Source organism: Malania oleifera, chromosome 11, assembly GCF_029873635.1.
Source record: "Malania oleifera isolate guangnan ecotype guangnan chromosome 11, ASM2987363v1, whole genome shotgun sequence".
Classification (NCBI taxonomy): domain Eukaryota; kingdom Viridiplantae; phylum Streptophyta; class Magnoliopsida; order Santalales; family Ximeniaceae; genus Malania; species Malania oleifera.
In genome coordinates, this window is record NC_080427.1 from 71,099,060 (window position 1) to 71,120,844 (window position 21,785).

At 38.0% G+C, this 21,785-nt stretch overlaps 1 non-coding gene across 1 annotated transcript; it reads right to left on the minus strand.

Annotated features, from left to right (window-relative positions):
- Positions 1 to 21,438: 21,438 nt before the first annotated feature.
- LOC131143568 (small nucleolar RNA R71) lies at positions 21,439 to 21,544 on the minus strand. Its single transcript, XR_009133553.1, has one exon. It is a non-coding gene; the product is annotated as a small nucleolar RNA R71 (small nucleolar RNA).
- Positions 21,545 to 21,785: the final 241 nt, after the last annotated feature.

The window sequence follows — 21,785 nt, forward strand, 5'->3', positions numbered from 1 at the left end:
AAATATTGTGGTTCAAATCTTGCTTAGATAAACACTCAAGATCTAGACTGAAAATATATACTTGATTGAGTGGTTAGCACACTTTAAGAGCACTGAGCATATTTACATATCATTCGTGCTTACATTATTGACTGACCTATATTGGTGCATACATATGCTTGTGTTGAAGCGCATTTCCGTGTACAAACATTTTTTATACACATTGGTTGTATTTCAGGCACGGGCCTGAAGAAGGAGACTAGCCCTGTGGAATAGTCCCGGATTGGCTTAGACCCGGTTAGGAAAGCTAGATGCGTCATCCTATTAAGGCGTGTCGATTGAGGTCAGCCCCTTGAATTGACCTGGTTGTATTAGGTGCCGCTTCACCCGTTTAAGTGAGCATTATAGTGGGAATCTTTGTGCCGGTGTGGCCAAGGCGGGGACGTAGGCACAGTTGGCCGAACCCCGATAACATATCGTGCGTGTTCTTTATTTTTTGGCATTTTACATTTATTGCATGTGTATGTTTGTCTGATGATTGCATAGACTAACCCTAGACTAAATTACATTGTTGATAAAATCAGTAGACCTAGGCAACAAATTTTAAATACCCAATTCATCCCCGCTCTTGGGGTTGCACCATAACTATCAAAAGAAAATAATTGGAGAAAAAAAAACTTGAAACTTGAAGATAGACGATTCAAGTAAGAGGAGGAAAGCAAAGATTGTTAAGAGGTTAGAAGAATCATTGCTTCCAAATGGCAAGGCAAGTTTTTAACCTTCATACTAATTGCATGATTTCATGAGTTTGGCATGCATAAATGATTAAGTTATAAATTTTCTTTTTGTATGTGTTAAAATTGTTTTATGGTTTTCTTCATATGCAAGATAAATATTCAATCTTTTTTTATCTCTATATGGTAAAGTTTTAGTTTCTAGGATACTTTTTTACACCAAAGGAGGCTTTTTTAAGCATGCTTGGGGTGTGTGTGTGTTCTTGGGGAAGCCAAGTATGGTTGACTCTAAGTTTAGGGTTTTGGTTTGAGGTCATGCTTGTGTATGGGTAGCCCTGAGTCTTTGAAGATTTAAAAAACTAGAAAAATAAAGAAGAGAGAGAGAGAGAGAGAGAGAGAGAGAGAGAGAGAGAGAGAGAGAGAGAGAGAGAGAGAATTCAAGGGTTTCAAGGGTGCATAACAAGGTTTTGAAGGTCTTAATGGCCCAAACACAATTAGAAGATAACAAACACGTGTTTGGAAGGTGAGAAAACATCTAGAATATAAAGAACTCTTATCATGGCCATTATTGTCGGTGATGGCCAACCATGGTTTATAGGTTATGTTTTTGTAGGTTTGAGGCTTTTTTGAGGGTCGAGGAAGCATCATCAAAGTAAGGGGAGTCAAATAGTGGTGTTGGGGCAATTTTCACCGTCAGGACAGGCTAAAAAATGAGGGCTTCAATATTAGGGTTACAACATCATTTCTATTTTACACTCAAGCATGTGTTACACACACCTACACTCACTTAAAATGATCTAGCTCTGGACCAGTCAATTGGTCCATACAAATTGATTGACCGGTCCACCATTTATTTATTTATTTATAGATATTTATTTGTTTTTAATAAATATGTTTGAAGTTTAGAAATCAATAAAAAATGGTTCGTCATTGCAAAAAAAATCGAAAAACATGTAAAAGTAGCCAAAAAAAATCCTTCTTATTTTAAATCCATTTTATTATTTTATTTATTATTTATTTATATTTTCATTAATTTAACTTTCTTTAATTTAAAAATTGGTCTTCTTATAAGTTTTTGCTTAGTATGCAGCATTAAATTTTTAGGGATTTTATCCATTTTATTAATTTATTTATTATTTATTTATATTTTCATTAATTTAACTTTCTTTAATTTAAAAATTGGTCTTCTTATAAGTTTTTGCTTAGTTTGCTGCATTAAATTTTTAGGGATTTATTTTTAGGGTTTAGGTTTTTCTTAGGGTTTTTTAATCTTTTATTAGAATATTTTATAACATTTTTATATTTTCTTCTAATTCTAGCCTTATAGATTGTTAAAAAATCCAAAACCAATTACTGAAAATTCTTATAAAATACCAAAATTTTCCTAATAAATTTTTGTTGTGTTTTTGGGGTGTTTTGGTCCTTGTTTGTATTTTAATTAGGGTTTGAGGAGTAAAAGCACGAGAAATGGTGAATTTTAATGGTAATCCGGTGCTTGTTGCATATGAAGTTCTCCATTCACGAAAACGAAATGTTAAAATTGAGCTTAAACATAGTTAACTTGCATGAGAAACCACTTTTGTTTGATTTGGTTAGAGATATTCATGCTAGCTTGAATTGCTTAATATTGTCTTAATGATATGTGATATTCTTATGCATGTGATATAATTGAGCCTTTGGTAAAATAATATTTGAACCTTTTATTTGAATTATGAATTAATTGGATGAATGGAAATTTAAAGAACACTTTAATTAAAGAATTTGATGATGAACACAATAAGGGGACACAATAGCACTCCTTATTAGTTTTTTAGAGGTAAGGGAAGTCTTGCATTCTAAATCAGAATACCATGGGAATGCAAGGCCGAACAATATCTAAAGGTCTGGTAATCTTAATAAAATAAAGGACAATAATAATGAATTGGTGATCATATTTAGCTTAGCAAATGCATTCGTAAAATGGGCGGGTAGGGTGTGCTAGTACCTTCCCTTTGCATAAATGCACTTTCAAAGTTAAACTTTGGTTTGTAGACTTTCAATCAGTTGTTTGGACCCTGGGGATAGTTAGTTGACCAAATTAATATTAGTAGTAATTAAATATGTGTTCTAACCTCACTTGGGACAAAAGTAGGTTAGTGATGACTCCATTGTCTTTTTTTTTTTACCCACATCTTATCCCCCAAATACTAATTTCACATTTTAAGCTTACCATTCGTGTCAAGAAGGTTCAAAGATTCACCTTGATAGAGGTGAACATTTGGAATGTGTTGACAACTTGGCGACTCCAATGGAGACAATTGAAAGTTGAGCCGAAATCGCAATAAATCCATTAATTGTCCTTGTGTTTTCTTAATAAGCATGCCGTCATGCTCCATGGGTTTGGGAAATCTTAAGCTTAATGTAGACATCTAATTTTGTTTGACTTGAAATTAATTGTAAAACAAGAGAGTCTAATTGAAGTTTACCTCCCCTTTCTCTTAGTCTTTCTTCATAAAATTCAAACTTGAACCCTTAATTGCACTTTTAAGGCTTAATTAAGCCTTTATTGACTTAATTGGGGAGTTATCCAAGATAAATATAAGCTCCTATCCTTGGGAGAACTTTCTCTTGTTGCCAAAAGCGCTATTTAGGATAAAGAAGGGTTTTTCTTGTTCTAAAAGGGCATTTTTGGAATTATAAGATTAGATCAAACTCCCTTGCTTCTTTATAAATAATAAGCTATAGGTCTTGCAAAAGGACATAAAAAAAAGGAATCAGAGTGAATGGTCACTCCAAGGGGGGGAAGAGAGAGAGAGAGAGAGAGAGAGAGAGAGCAAAAGAAGAATCGAGGAGAAAGAAAGAAAGAGGAAGATAAAGGAGGAAAGCTTGAAACTTATAGATTAAAGATTCAAGCTAAGAGAAGGAAATGTTCATTTAGAGGTTGGAGAGACCATAATCCTAAGAAAAGCAAGGTAAATCTCTTATAAAATCCCCCTTTGTGTATTTCATGACTTTAAGTGTGCATAATCGATTAGATTTCATAATCATCCTATTTGTATGTCAAGGGTGATATTTTTTATGTTCTCTCTTATGCATGAGACAAAAGCAGCTGCAATCTTTGTTGCAAATATTGTGTTAAAATCTTGATTTCTAGGGTTTGATTTGCACATGACTGTCTATTAGAACATGTTCAAGGGTATTTTTTGGTTTAAGAATAGGTTAATCTAGGGTTTATAGGAAAATAATCCAAAAGTTGGGATTTTGAGGTCATACTTGTCTCTAGGGCTAGGATAGGATAAGAAGAGCTAGAAAGAATAGAGAACAAAAATATTAAGTATACGTGGGAAAGAGACAAGAGAGAAGAGAGTTAGAAAAGAAGCCATTTTTTGTGTGCATGAATTAATAACAAGGCCAAAGTAGAGTGAAGGAAGTCTTAAGGGTTAAAATAAGAAAAAAAATTGCATAAAAGAAGCATGCAAATATGTTAAGTTGTCATCGACACCATTATCGCTAACGATGGTCAGCCAAGTAATAATAGTTGTGATTTTGGGAGATTTTCAGCCATGCTTTTGATCTAAAAAGGTTTTTGGGGGCATAGATGGCTCGAACGATGGTGGTCTAATGCAAAAAGGGTGTTGGAGGAGGCTAGAATGAGAAGTGGAAGCTTACAACGTTGTTAGGATTCCAATAACTCATTGGAGTGTGGCCAAAGAAATCAACAACCTTGCATGCATTCCCCATGCATGCATCATGTGCATAGCACATATGATACTTTAAAAAGTCCACTCAAATCAGTTGACTAGTTTATGCATTAAAAAAATTATTTTAAACTACAAAAATTGATAAAAAAATTTTAAATTAAAAAATTTTCTAAAAAAAGGAGATAACCATGAAAAAATCCTTTTCCTAAAACCATTTTCTTAATTTATTTTATTTATTATTTATTTCTAAATTTTGTTTAATTTGATTATTTCTAATTAAAAAATATTTTCATTTCAAGTTTTCAGAGAGCTTTTTGTTTATTAATTTCAAGGGACTCCTTTGTAATCTTTAAGGATTGTTCAGGTTGATTTTTGTTCTATTTAACTATTTTCTATTAGTTTTCTTATATTTTCTTATAGTTTTAGTCTTTATAAATTGATAAAAATTCATAAAAAATATATATAAAAATAAAAATTCCATTGAGTTTTTAGTTTTGTTTTTATGGTTTTTCAAGTGTCTTGAAGTCATTTGCGTCCTAATTTGAGTATGAAAGTCAAAGTGTTGACCCTATGGGTTATATCCTGGTTTTGATAATGACAAATACTCAAGTATTTAATGGTTGACTAGTTCATGTGCAAGTTTATATTAGCAGATATATTGATAGCACGTGAAAGCTTGAAGCCTGAAGACCTTGAAGATTAGTTGATGTTGTAACTTATATTATCATTCAATTTGGGTCTGTAATAGTAAATAGGAAAAAGGTCTGTGATATTTAATGCATATCATGCATGTAGGAACTACAAGCTCAAAGACCTTAGAATGACTCTAGGTCCCTACACAAAATCATGACCTTAGAAAGATCTTAGGGATCACCCTTCGGTCGACCAGCACTGGATTTTTTTGGTGTCCTAAAGAAGACCTAGACTGACCTTAGGACTCCCTATAATTTATAAAAATATGCCCTATAGTCTTAAACATTAATCATTATATAAACATGGTTACTATACATAGGGAATAGAACCGAAATGCATTAAAAATGCATGTTCAATCGACCATACCTTCACAATGTAAATCTGTTGGTCGACCGAACCGGTCAAGCAGTCAACATTTTGACCATAGCTCGGTCGACCGTATTGTACCAAGTTCATATGACTTGGTCGACCGAACTCCCACTGAGTCAACATTTGATTCCTCGGTCGATCGACCAAATTTAAATGGGCAATACCCTGGTCGACTGAACCCCCACGTGGGAGAATCCAATGCCCTGTTTAACCGAACTTCATAGTTCAAAATCACTTGGTCGACCAAACTGCGCGAAAATGGACAAATCACCTTGGAACCCTATTGTCTAGTTGACAGAACTTCTAGTTCAAATTTTATCTGGTCAATCGAACTTGGACACTTGGTTAACTGAACCTCACCTTCGGTCGACTAGTGCTCTCGGGTTGCCATATTATTTTTACCGCAGTTAAATTTTTAAACAGGGTTAATTATGCTTAAATTTTTTTGAACAATCCTAATAATACCCTACATGTCCTAAACAATCATAATTTGCCCAACTTCTATATATAGGGACTCATTTGTAAAAATTAGGAGAAGATTAGCAAGATCATTAACGAAATATCCTCTTAAATTTAAAAATCCTATTTTGCCATATACTATCCAAAATACTCCTTTACTTCGTTTTCTTTGAACATCCAAGCCTAGAGAGAGTGTTTAGATTATTAGTGCTTTATCCTAATAGCCCTATACTCTCATTGATATTTGTATTGTTTGATTTTTGTTGAGAGTTTGGCTAGGGTTCTTCCCACGGATTTAACTTGATAAATCTTGTGCTGGGAAAACTCTTTAGCTTGAGGATCTTTGCATTGTCACTGCAAGATTCCTTAAGTAATTATTTTTGTGTGCAAAATATTTTTCAAAGCTTATTTCCAAACAACTCTTGTGCTTGATACTATTTGAGAAAATATTTTTGAGTTCGTTTGAATAATATTGCTAGCATATTTGAAACACTAATTTGATATTGAGATTTCATATACTTTGCTTTCAAAGATTAGCTTGTTTGAACACTCTTGTGCTTGACTGAGTATAATCATTATATTGAGTGTAGATTGCACATGTACCCCACTGAGCTTACAGTTTCTATATGTTTGGTGTGGATTCATTATTACTTGCACATATTGTAGTACATATTTACTTAGTATGAGAGGTATATTTCCGTGTACGCAAAAATTGTATTACACATTTTTTGTATTCTAGGCATGGGCTTGTAGAAGGAGACTAGCCCTAGTAAATAGTCTCGGACTAGCTTAAACCTGGTTAGGAAAGTTAGGTGCGCCATCCTGATAAGGTGTGTTGGTTGAGGTCAGCTCCTTGAATTGACCTAGTTGCAACCAGTGCCGCTCCACCTATGAAGTGAACCATTAGTGGAATCCTTGGGCTTGTGAGCTAGAGGTAGGGACGTAGGCACAGTTGACCAAACCCCGATAACATATCGTGTGTCTATTTATATTTCCGCACTTTATATTTACCACATATGTATGTTATATTGTGAATGCTGCATATGATTTAATTTTCGCATATCATTATCTGTGCAATTGGTGTATGCTTAGAAAGACCCTAGGGTGTATTATACAGCTATCTCATTTAACCTAGGAGATAAATTTTAAAATTCTAATTCACCCCCCTCTTGAGAATACGCCAAAGCCAACACAAAGAATGCATGAAAATTGAACTTCAGCAGCACTTGAAACCTTGTTTTGTGTGCTATTATATATTTGTATAGGATTGAATGATTGAATTGTGGCAAGACCCAATAAAATGACACTCTTAGGATGTCTATTTGGAGAAGTTTATGTTGTTTTAGATCGTATGCATGCTCTAACTGATATGTGTGGTTGTTTTTCTATAATGTGATTCAAACTTGTTTGCAAAGTGATATTTGAGTTCTTATATGAATATGATAACGGGTTGAATGCTTAGGAATCTAAAAATACTACATCTTAATTAATGAATTCGATGATGGATTCCCGAAGAGCATGTTATTGTTCTTCGCGTGGTTCTTGAGGTAAGTGAAGTATTATGATGCTGATGGGTTACCTAATGGTTGTAAGGTAGAACAATAAGTCAATCTAACACTCTTTTCAAATCCAAAATCATATTGCTTTGTAATACATGATTGTATGTATATTTAAGGATGCAATAATACATTTAGCATCCTTTAACAAAGTTTTTTGTATGATTCGTGTGATAGAACCATTTGACCAAAGTTATAAACTTTAATCAATGAATCTGATGATGAATCCCCAAAGTACATATTATTCTTTGTGCGGTTCTTAAGGTGAGGGAAGCTTGACAACTTTGATGGGTTACCCAATGGTTATGAGGGGGAACAATACTTAAAGGAAAGGTAACCTATCTTAATAAATATTCAAAGACCAGTCCTGATTGATATTTGAACATCCTAAACTTATTATGATACAATTCAAAAGGATGAGTGTGTAGGGGGTGCTAGTACCTTCCCCTCATATAACCAAACTCTTGAACATGACTCTAGAATGTAGACTAGAGGCTATTAGATCCTTAGACCTTAAGATTAGCTTGAGACCAATTTATAGATAGTAATTAGATAAACTTAACCATGCTTAGAAAAAAAAGAAGAAGAAGTTAGCAGTGACTTCGTGAACCTACAAAGTGCAAATAAAGATCAATTAACACATTTTTGGATAGTCATCACCATCGAGGTGTTGGATCATGGTTTGCACGCGTTGACAACTTGGCGACTCCACTGGGAACTCTAGAAAGTCAAGCCAAAAGATAAGTTTAGGATTGTTCAAACAACAAATTAAACATGGTCTTTCAAACTTCCATGTCTTTAATTGTTGGTTTCTTTTTATAAATGAGTTTATATGATGTGGTTTTGGATAACTTTATTTGCACACACTTACAAGCCTTATATCCAAACTTGTCCTTTTAGATTAGATAGGGATAGAATAGTGTTCTTTTTGGTGAGACATTAGCCTTCACATAGGCCCACGAAACATCCCACTTAAATTGTATCTCTCTCGAACCTCCAAGGTAAAGGACAGAGACTTTACTAGTCTACTTATAAATGATAGTGGAAACAATTTAGGAACTTTTTATCCTTAGGGTAAACCCAACCACACGTAAAAGACCTAGTTCCCATGCATTAAGATAGAGCTACATAGATCCAATCCAAAAGGGATAAGGACCTCATCCTTGTACAACAAAAGTGCTTCATGTATATGATTATGTTTCTTACTTTCTTTGATGATTTGTTCATGCATGTAATCATTCTTTATGCATTTGACATGTTTTAAGATGGAGCCTTGCCATGGAAATATTAGTCAAACTCCATAAAACGGTAGTGGTCATCTTGGAGATTAAGCAAAAAGTTCTCATGAGTTCTTGGAAAATGGTAGAATAGGGCAAAAGCATTGTAGATGATCAACATATATTGTAGCCATAGATTGTGTCCAGGACTATCAATCAGAATAAGTTACAAGAATTGTTTGATATTTGGTAGAGTTGGTCGGCAATTTGTTTGTCTTCATTCGAGCAGATGTCTTGGGATATCATGTCACTAATACATATCCTAATAAATGGAAGCATGATATCAAAGCAATAGTGAATTGCACCATATAGGATCTATTGGCCTAATAAGAAGAAAACCATTCACAGGTATTTATTTAAGGCCATATGAATCAAAATAGATCAATAGAGTGAGAACATAAAGAAGAAGGGCAATGGTCATGTCCTAACTTGTTAGTTCCTGAAATAGGTCATGAGAAGCAACTAGAAAGATGAAATTTGCATTAATACCATGGCTATTACAATATATGGCACAATGATATTTCCCAAAGCATTGGGCCATGTAAATGAAGTGATAATTTATCCCCTTACTCAAGTTAGATACAAAACAAAAAATCTCATGCCCATTGTCTTTATAGAAAATTTTAGGTCATTGGATTATTATTGAATCAAAGGAAAGGGAAGATTTTAAAGTTGACTTCCCGTGTTATATGTATAGATTTTGAGTCACTTTGTTCCCTTAAAAAGCAAGTTCATCAAAAACCATACTTGTTTTAGAGCTCTCCTATTTCAGAGTTTATTACAGTAAAATGGGTCTCTAAGGTTGACAAGGAAGGAAGTGAGGACAGATCTCAACACCTAGCTAGATAAGAGGTAGTATGGAAAGCTTCATGGATGCCACATATAGAACTCTTATACTGATATAGGGACCTATCGAGTGTACCTTTAATGGGAATATGGGATACAATGTCAAGCCTCAAACCCGCAGATAGGTCCCAAGTGTGAATATAGTAACCTAACATGTCTCTGTATCAATTAAACATACATGATACAATACCAAATGAGGGTCCGACCCCGTGGGGTACACGTAAACCCTATACACCTTCACATAAATATCCATACTCATCAAATATGCAGTGAAAACTGTTCTTTCTATACATACATCATACCATACAAGAGTCTATACAGAACTAGAATATACGTTCTTGAAATTACAGTACATACTCCGGGTGTCTACAAAACCCAATAATGACAATCCGATTACAAAACTCGTACTTACACAGGTACTAAACGTAGCTAACTGACACCCCCGCTTCCAAATGCTAGGATGCTAGTTTCGGCTACCTGAAGGACCTAAAAAACATTTGTATATTTGGGGTAAGACACCTCTCAGTAAGGAAGAAAGCAGGTTATATCAGTGTGTGGTATACGAGTGTTATTTCAGCGTAAAACATAACACAATACAATAAAGTACAATATAGTTCAATACAGTTCCAGTATTTTTCACAATCCAGTTCTAGTACATACGATACCCAAACATATGGTCAGTGTAGTCACACTAAGCACCCAATTACCCTGCAATAACCGAAGCCTCACAGCAATAATGTCACCAATACGAACACCCGATAACCTGCAATAACTGAAGTCTCGCAGCGATATCATTGCCACTACGGTGTAGCGCACACCCATCGGTGACTAGCCGAAAAGAACTGGCGATTTTTCACACCCTTGAATATAAAGCTGGACACTCTCACCCATGGTAATTAGCCGAGACATGGCGTCATTGTACGATAATTAGCCGCCCCTAGCTGATTCAGCGTACGGTAATTAGCCGCCCCTAGCCAATTTATAAAACCTAAAACAATTTTGGAACTCATGTCCCTATACTCATCAGCGTACTGTAATTAGCCGCCCTTAGCTAATTTTTACAAAACCTGGAACATTTTACATACAACAGTTCATTCCACACTTATTTGGTATACAACAAATCATATCATTTTCAATTCAAGAATACAGTTTAATACAAATATGGGTACAGTCATCTCAATACTACAATTTTAATACAACATACTATTTCTCTAACAAAATAGAGATGATACCCGAAACCCCTAAATTTTTCCAAAAACTGTAACCCAAAAATCGCGCATTTTCACTTGATAGATTTTCCCAAATAAGCAACCAAAACATACATACGATCGTAAACTATAGGTTTACCGATCTTGATTTCAAAAATAAACTGATATAAACAGAATCCCCTTACCTTTTTCCGAATACTAAACTACGAACTCTACGGCTCCAAAGCTACGAATCAAGTCCCCAAAACCTAAACATCCAAGAACTATACTTTACTTACTACTACACATATACCGAAACGAAACTAAAATCGGACCCTTACCTTGGTTTTGACCCGAAAATCCTCGAAACGAAGATATGATCGACTATTCTCAAAGAGATTCCTCCCCTAATCCACGCAGTAATGTCGGATCGTTGAATCAAGTGACGAATAGCGAAGAATCAAAGAGAGAGAGAGAGAGAGAGAGAGAGAGAGAGAGAGAGAGAGAGAGAGAGAGAGAGAGAGAGAGAGAGAGAGAGTTTGAGGTTTCTTAGCAACTAAGCAAGAGAAATGGATATTTATAGACCTTTTGACCTAGCCAACCTCGTTGATGAGATGGCACCTTCGTCGATGAATCATCCATACATTTCGTAGATGAACCGGCTCCTTTGGCGACGAACCCTATTGCGATATTTTACAACACGTTCGGTATCTCATCATCGACGAGGCTTTGAATTTTGGCGATGAAGAGTATGAGGGCTTTCGTCGATGAAAACAATGGCTTCATCGACGAAGCTTGTTAAATTTACCTTTTTACCCTTTCTCATTTATTCAATCTACATACCTCGGGTCGAGTTCTTACAACCTCCCCTCCTTACAAAAATAATTTTGAAATCTCTTATTTACCTAGTCATATACATACCTGTACGTATACCCAACTCTTAGGAAGAGCTGGCGGCCACCCACATAGCAGCCCCATCCCAAATACATACATACCCTCACTTATGGCAGAGGAATACCATGGTTACAGACATACACTGTCTCAGGAGCTCGCAATATTACAAAAATCTCCCAAAGACTAACCACACAATACTACTACAATAACAAAGTATTACATACATACATATATACCCATACCGACCTTGCTATCAAAACCACTACTCAGAACAACTGTGGATATTTTCAGTGTATTTCCATCTCTAACTCCCAAAAAGCTTCCTCAGCCGCATGATTCCGCCATAGTACCTTCACTAACGGTATCTCCTTGGTACATAGCTTCTAAACTTTATGGTCCAGAACCTGAATGGGTATCTTTTCATACGCCAAAGCATCCCCAATCTCAAAGGACTCGTAACTATTCACATGCGACAGATCCGGAACGTTCCTCCTCAATATGGATACTTGAAATACATTATGGATCCTCGAGAGTGTAGGGGGTAGTGTAATCCTGTAAGCTACTAGACCCACTCGCTCCAGTACCTCGAATGGTCCGATATACCTCGGGCTTAGCTTGCCCTTCTTGCCGAATCTTATCACTCCTTTCATCGGAGCAATTCTCAGAAATATCTTACCCTCAACCTCGAATTCTAACTCACGATAGCGAACATCCGTGTAACTCTTCTACCGACTCTGAGCTGATTTAATCCTATCCCTGATCAAACCAACCTTCTTAGAAGTCTGTTGTATGAGTTTAGGACCCAATACCTTTCGTACACCGACCTTATCCTAATACAAGGGAGACCGACACCTCCAACCATACAATGCCTCGAACGGTGCCATCCCGATACTAGCCTGGAAGCTGTTGTTATAGGCAAACTCCACCAATGGTAGAAATTGAATCCAACTACCACCGAAGTCTAATACATAAGCTCGTAACATATCCTCCAAGATCTATATCGTCCTCTCTGACTGTCCATAAGTCTGGGGGTGGAACACAGTACTGAAAGTAAGCTTTGTCCCCAGTACTTCCTGTAAGCTCTTCTAGAATTGAGAAGTAAACCTTGGGGTCTCGATCTGAAAAAATGGACACCGGTGTCCTGTGCATTCTGACTATCTCCTGTATGTACAAATCTGCTAGCCTACTCAAAGAGTAACTAACCTTCATCGGTACAAAGTGAGCGAATTTGGTCAACCTGTCCACGATTACCTAGATGGCATTCTGCCCATGTATTGCTGATGGTAATTTGGTGACAAAGTCCATGGAGATATGCTCCCATTTTCACTCCAGAATGCTCAATGGCTACAATGGCCCTGCCGGCCTTTAATGTTCAGCTTTTAGTTGCTGACACATCAGACATTGCTCCAAAAATCGAGCAATCTCCCATTTCATGCCACTCCACCAGAAAGATTCGTGCAAATCCCGATACATCTTCGTACCACCCATATGTACCGTATACAAAGAACGATGCGCCTCCTCCAGGATCGTCCTTTTTATCCCTTCGTTGTTTGGAACGCATAGCCTGGTACCAAACTTTAGTACACCTCCCTTGGAGATGTTATAATCTGCAGCCAACCCTTGCTTCACTTTCTCTACCACCTCGACTAACTCCGCATCATTAGCTTGTGCGGCTTTAATCCTCTCAAATAATGTCGGCTGGATCACCAAGCTAACAATGAAAACCTGATGATTACCATCCAACAAATCCATGCCAAGACTTTCCATACCCCGTCTGATATGATGCTGACCTACTACTACAGATACTGACGCATGCTCTGACTTTCGACTCAACGCATTAGCTACCACGTTAGCTTTCCCTGAATGATAGGTAATTGTGCAGTCGTAGTCCTTGATCAGTTCCAACCACCTCCTCTGCCTCATGTTCAACTCCTTCTGTGTGAAAAAGTATCTGAGGTTCTTGTGGTCCATGATGATCTCACACTGTACACTGTACAAGTAGTGTCTCCAGATCTTCAATGCATATACTACTGCCACCAACTCAAAATCATGCATGGGTTAATTCTTCTCGTAGTCCTTGAGTTGTCGAGAAGCATAAGCAATTAATTTCCCTTGTTGCATCAGCACACATCTCAACCCCTTCAGCAATGTGTCATTGTAAATCACGAAACCACCGTCCCTAGATGGGATGGTTAAAATCGGAGCAGTGATTAGTCGGTGTTTCAACTTCTGGAAACTCTGCTCGCACTCATCGGTCCAATCAAATCTCACACCCTTCCTCGTTAACCGTGTCGGAGGGCCCAATAACTTTGAGAATCCTTCCACAAATCACCGGTAATACCCAGCCAATCTTAGGAAACTCTGAACATCCTGCATGTTCTTCGGTGTCACCCAATCGACCTCTACTTCTATCTTACTAGGATCAACTGAGATACCACCCTTCGACATGACATGGCCTAGAAACGTGACCAGATTTAGCCAGAACTCACATTTCTTCAGCTTAGCGTACAACTTCTTCTCCCACAGTACCTGAAGTACCAACCTCAAATGGTTTTCATGCTCTTTTGAACTTTTAAAGTATACCAGAATGTTGTCGATAAACACCACCACGAACTGATCCAGGTATTCATGGAAAATCCTGTTCATTAGGTCCATGAATACCGCCAGAGCGTTAGTCAACCCAAACAGCATGACCAGAAACGCGTAGTGACCATATTGGGTTCAGATAGCAGCCTTCGCAACATCCTCAGTCCTAACTCTCACCTGATGATACCCTGGCCGTCGATTGATCTTTAAAATGACCTGTGTTCCCTGCAGCTGGTCAAACAAATCATCTATATGAGGCAACAGGTATCGATTCTTCATTATTACCTTGTTGATCTCATGGTAATCAATGCACATTCGCATCGAACCATCCTTCTTCTTTACGAACAATACTAGAGATCCCCAGGGTGAAACACTAGGTTTGATAAAGCCCTTGTCCAGTAGTTCCTGCAACTACTCCTTTAACTCTTTAAGTTCAGCTGGAGTCATCTGGTATAGAGCTTTAGAGATCGATGCCTTACCTGGCAGCAACTCGATAGTGAACTCCACCTCACGATCGGGAGGTAAATTGGGTAAGTCTTCTGTGAATACATCCAGAAATTCGTTAACCACTCGGATATCTTCCAATTTCGAATCATCCCGAGGTGGTTCCCTCACACAAGCCAGGTACCCCTGATAACCCTCCAAGAGTAACCTTCTTGCCTGTATAGCTGATAGAAACTGTGGCGTCGAATGCACACATATTCCCACAAACTAATACTCCTACTCCCTAAGAGGTATAAACACTACTACCTTCCTACAACAATCAATCACCGTATAACTCAAGAATAACCAATCCATCCCCAATATGACTTCAAATCCACACATGTCGTACACTACAAGGTTCCCTGGTAGCAACCTTCCCTAAATAATCACTGGGCAGTTTCCCAACATCTTACAGCAGATCGTTACACTCCCAATCAGTGTAGCCACGGACAACCACTCATCCATCACTTGGGTTTCAACCACACACAATTTCACAAAACTAGCAAATATAAACGAATGAGTTGCTCCCAAATCAAATAAAACAACAGCTTTATTCGAAAACAATAACATGGTACATGTTACCACGTTCCTAGCGTGTTCGCATCTGCTAGAGTAAGGGAGTACACTCTCACTGGAGTCGTGTTTGCTTGATAGTTTCACTGAGGCATCTGATTACTTCCTCAATTTAGGCTCTGTGTAGGCATATCACTCCTCTATGCCTGGAAATTTTGGGATATGTGGCCCTGTCTGCCATAGTTGTAGCAATTGCCCCAGAATGGCTGACATTCACCATCGTGCCATTTACGGCATTTGGCGCATGGTGTGAATGATAGATCCCCTTGAGAACTCTGCCGCTCAGTATTCTGGCGATAACCCGTACTAAAGTTCTTCTTCTTCTTTCACTGTCCCTGTTGAGGACCAGTCTGAGAACCAAAAGATACTGGCCTCTTCCTCTGTTCCCGTACCACCTCATCTCCCTGAAGGTCAGCCTTGACTATGGCGACTTTATCCACTAGAACAGAAAACTCTCGGATCTGCAGCATCCCCACAAGCTTGTGGATGTCCTTCCTTAGACCCTTCTTGAACCTCTGAGCCTTCTCATACTCATTTGAGGCCAAGTACAGCACGAAATGAGATAGCTCAATATATTTGGCAACATATCTCTGCACCGTCAGGGTTCCCTGCGTCAGGCTCGAGAATTCATCAGCCTTTGCATCATAAGTGGAAACCGGGAAGTATCTCTAAAAAAATACCTCCTTGAAACGGCTCTAAGTCATATCAGATTGACCACCCTCTGCTTCGCAAGCAGACTCACTGTCATCCACCATCTTTCTGCTTCTCCTGTTAGCTGGAAGGTAGAATAGAGAACCTTCTGCTGATCAGTACAGTGCTTAACTTCCAATATCTTCTTGGTCTTCGGCACCAAGTTCTCTACTATTATTAGATCGGGTCCTCCCGTAAATGTCGGAGGGTGCATGCGAGTGAACCTATCTATAGTACAACCCGTAGCTATAGGAGAGTGCTCATGTCTCCTAACACTCCGCCCAATCTCCCGCGTAACCTGCCTCGTCAAACCTCGAGGCATAGAAGGAGACTCATCACTCGTAGTCCCCTCAGAAACAACATCCAAGTTGTTATCCTTGGGCTCCATTCTGAAAGTAAGATAGGAATCTGTTAAAATTCCTATATCGTACACAATTAACACAATCATTGAAAACTAATCATGTCAACTGCTACTCTCACGGGTCCAGGTCTGTCCTATCACACCGACACAAATCTATCAATGGTTTGCCGTGATTTTACTGAAATCGTTATTCTAGGAAAAGCACAGAATACCGCCAAGGAGTCCCCATCTAGCAACAAACAACCCTCGACCTACTCTACCCATTTCCTACATCCTATACTCTGGTATGTACACATAAATACGCCTAACTGGGTCTACAAGACCTAACAACCTGGTTTAACTCTAATACCAAGTTGTCACGCCCCGAACCTGCAGATGGGTCCCAGGTGTGAATAGTAACCTAACCTGTCTCTGTATCAATTAAACATAAATGATACAATACTAAATGAGGGTCTGACCCTGTGGGATACACGTAAACCCTATACACCTTCACATACATATCCATACTCATCAAATACATAGCGAAAAATGTTCTTTCTATACATACATCATACCATACCAGAGTCTATACAAAACTAGAATATATGTTTCCTAAATTATAGTACATACTATGGGTGGTAACAAAACCAAACAATGACAACCCGGTTACAAAATTCGTACTTACGTAGGTACTAAACGTAGCAAAACGACACCCCCGCTTCCGGATGCTAGGATGCTAGTTTTGACTACCCGAAGGACTTGAAAAACATTTGTATATTTGGGGTGAGACACCTCTCAATAAGGAAGAAAGCAAGTTATATCAGTGTGTGGCATACGAGTGTTATTTCAGCATAAAACATAACACAATACAATACAGTACAATACAGTTCAATACAGTTCTAGTATTTTTCACAATCCAGTTCCAGTACATACGATACCCAAACATACGGTCAGCATCGTCACACTAAGCACCCAATTACCTTGTGATGACCGAAGCCTCACAGCGACAACATTTCCAATATGAGCACTCGATAACCTGTGATAACCAAAGCCTCATAGTGATATTGTTGCTACTATGGTGTAGCGCACACCCCTCGGTGACCAGTTGGAAAGAACAGGTGATATTTCACACCCTCAAATATAGAGCCAGACACTCTTGCCCACAGTAATTAGCCGAGACATGACATTAGCGTACGGTAATTAGCCACCCCTAGTAGATTCAGCGTACGGTAATTAGCCGCCCCTAGCTAATTTTAAAAACCTAAAACAATTTTGGAACTCATGTCCCTATACTTATCATCGTATGGTATTTAGCTGCCCCTAGCTGTTTTTTACAAAACCTGGAAAATTTTACATATAATAGTTCATTCCACACTTATTTGCTATATAACAAATCATATCGTTTTCAGTTCAAGAATACAGTTTAATACAAATATGGGTACGATCATCTCAATACTATAATTTTAATACAATATACAATTTCTCCAACAAAATAGAGATGATACCCGAAACCCCTAAAATTTCCCAAAAACTGTAACTCGAAAATCCCGCATTTTCACCCGATAGATTTTCCTAAATAAGTAACCAAAACATACATACGATTGTGAACTGCATGTTTACCGATCCTGATTTCAAAAATAAACTGATATAAACAAAATCCCCTTACCTTTTTCCCGAATACCAAACTACGAACTCTATGGCTCCGAAACTACGAACTGAGTCCTCAAAACGTAAACATTCAAGAACTATACTTTACTATAATTCTTACTACTACACATATACCAAAACAAAATTGAAATCAGACCCTTACCTCGATTTTGGGTCAAAACCAAAAAATCCTCGAAACGAAGATCTGATCCACCATTCTCGAAGAGATTCCTCCCCTGATCCACGCAGTAACGTCGGATCATTGAATCAAGCGATGAACATCGAAGAATCAAAGAAAGAGAGGAAGAGAGAGAGATCCTGCTGATTCTAAAGAGAGCGAGAGAGAGTTTGAGGTTTCTTAACAACTAAGCAAGAGAAATGGATATTTATAGACCCTTTAACTCAGCCAACCTCGTTGACGAGATGGTGCCGTCATCGATGAATCATCCATACATTTCGTGGACAAATCAGCTCCTTCGGCGACGAACCCTATTCCGATATTTTACAACACGTTCGGTATCTCTTCGTCGATAAGGCTCTGAATTTTGGCAACAAAGAGTATGAAGGCCTTCATCGAAGAGAACAATGGCTTCCTCGATGAAGCCTGCAAAATTTACCTTTTTACCCTTTTTCATTTATTCAATCTACATACCTCAGGTCGGGTTCTTACATAGAATAGCTACTTTCCTCTCATGGTCAATTGCTAATTAGGATCCATGTAGTTTACACCAAGGATCATCTAATCCCAATGGATAAAATGTGATTCTATTCTAGAAAAAAAAAAAAAAAGCAGCAAAAGAACTAGCAATCACAACAAAGGCATGGAAGGAAATCTTCTTGGTAAGAAAAGGTGAGTATACCAATCAAGTCACTAAAGCTTATTTAGTATGACATTCCACGAGAGTTGGAGGATATATGGCCAAAGGAATTAGTCCCAAAAAATTATTACTAAGAACATACCCAAGATTCCATTGAACTTCATCACAAAGGCATGGAATGTTGAACTCATGCATGAAAATGAAAAGTTGAAAAAGTGGTGTTGGAAGAAAAAAAATTGGACAAGATGCGAAGAGAGTTTACCAACTAGAGTTAAAAAAAGGAAGAAACGATAGGTGACTAGGCTAAGAAGTAAAAGCAGCATGAGAAGAAACAAAAAGAAGCTTGATGAGTCCCTAAAACACATGATTTTAGACCCTTATTTATCTTTGTTTATCCTCATTTTATTATGTATTTGCCAAGAGTTATCATTGTTCAGAGTTATACAACATTTGTTTGTCTTTTCAAGAAAAACATGTTAAAACCATGGAGTTAGGCATTATGAGAACTCAAGGAGGATTTGGAAAACTCAAAGCTCGAATTCAGATGTTTAATCAAGCTCCTGAAGCTTTAGATCTTATAGGGACAAGAAGATGAAGTTCGACTATGTGGCGCGACCAGCAACACATAAGGGCAACTTAGTCTTCCACTGCAAACTCCAAGGTTCAGACTAAGATCAAAATACTGCAAGGTTCGACTAAGTGCTCGACCAAGTGACCCTCCATGGTGACCACATCGAGATACTAAGACAAAATGTTCGACCAAGAGACCTTCAGGGGTGATCATGTCGAGTTCCTGACATTTCCTAAAGATCGAGATCCTGCAAGTCTCGGCCATCAACTCAATTAGCTGGACCCTGAAGGATGATGAATTTGAAGACATTGAAGATTCAAATCCCTGAATTCCCGCAAGTCTCGACCAGGGCGCACATAAGAATGACATAGGAGCGACTTGGTCGACAGTAACGATCTTCTGCGCGAGATTTGCTGCAAACTTTCCTAACTTGTAAAACAAACCTTGTAAACCCTAGAGCCTATAAGTATTCATCGCTACAAACACAAGATCTGGGTTCCTCTTTGGCCTCTCTTAGGTTGGTGACAAACCTAGGACGTCATTGAGAGCCAAGTTAGATTATGAGTAGTGTAGATTTTTGGGCTGTGCATGAAGTGTCCAACAACCTGTGACAATCGACGACATTCATGTGTCTTACAGTGTATATTACATTGTCTTATTTTGTACTTCTTGGCGTTAGTGACAGACGTGATGAATGCAAAGGAAAGATCTTTTACATACTTTCATTTACAACTTTCCTTTATTGCTTTCATTTACGGTTTAGCTTGTGATTATGTTTAGTGACAAGATTAGCACCTCTCTTGCTTTAGTCAGGTACACGTATTAGGCTACAGTCTCCCATAGAGGTTCTCATGATCGTTGTGATAGAGTATACTCCGGTTTGGTTCCTAACCATGCTCTAGATGGCTGGTGCACCTTTGCTACTCTATGCCCTCGAACGGTTCCTTGGATTGTTTAGTCGGGTTCCCGTTAGTTTAGTATGGTAAACTCACTGAACTTGGAGTAAGCAGGACAACATCCTAAACTATACTCATGACTAAACATTGCTTTGTAGGAGTAGAGTTAATATAGATTTACTTGCTTTCGTTTAATTGTTTTCTAGTAGTTGGTTAGATTTCACTAATTGAAAAATACCACCTTTTACTTCTTTTTCATAACAAGACTATAATAAACTAAAGTGGAAGTGGTTTGATAATTGTGCTTTAAGTCTCCATGGGTCGATACCCAACTTACCTACTCTACTAAACTTGGGATAGTTAGGTTTTATAAATATTATTTTTGGTAGTTAAGGACCCAAGCCTTGGCGAGCCTACCAAATTTTGGCGCCATTGCTGGAGACTTGGCTAGGGTTATAAGTCAACTTCCGCTCTAAAGTATTGTTGCCTTGTTCTTTTGATTTGCTCTCCTTTTATTTTCACTTTCTTTGTTATTTTTATTTTATTTATTTTGTTTACTTTTTTTGAATCTTTGTGCTTACAAGTGTGTATTTTTGGTCTACGTTCTTTGGAACCTGAGATAATTCCTATAGATCCTGAGATTGAAAAATCCCGTAGGTCCCTTAGGAAACCTATCTCTAATCCACAGAAGGCTAAGTCATTTGAACTAAAAGCCATGGCTAAAAATAACCCACTGGTTCCCGTTGAACAAATCTTGGAACCCCACGCTCCCTACCTACCTGTGGTAGGATAGCAACCCCTTCAGCCTCTTAGGGACTACTTTGTACCTAATGCATATACATCACCTTCTTGCATCCGGTTCCCGGATGTTCAGGCAGCACAATTTGAGATTAAGACTTCAATCATCTCGATGCTGCCCAACTTTCATGGGAATTCCACCGAAAATCTTTATCAGCATCTAGATGAGTTCTTGGAGATTTGCTCCACCATCCATATACATAATTTCAGTGATGATGCCCTTTGCCTTAGGCTCTTCCCATTCTCTCTAAAGAATAAGGTCAAATATTGGTTGACATCCTTAGAGCCAAACTTGGTGACCAACTGAGCCACCATGTAGCATGAATTTTTGAAAAAGTACTTCCCTATATGGAAGACTAACCAACTGTGGAGGGAAATCACAAATTTCACAAAAACAAATGGGGAACTTTTCTTTGAGACCTAGGAGCGCTTCAGGGACCTACTCCATAAATGCCCACATAATCAGGTTCCCAAGTGGCAATTAGTCCAAACTTTTTATAATGGGTTAGTTGAGAGAGATAGGTCAATGGTTGATGCATTGTGCGAAGGTACTTTCCACAAAAAGCACAAGAACAAGGCCTGGGTTCTCTTTGAAAATTTGGCTGAAAATTCTCAGCAGCACTTGGCTGCCATTCGTAAACTACCCAATCCATCAACCTCTAAACCTAAAGGAGTCTACGAGTTGACCACAAGCAAGGACCTAGCCCCT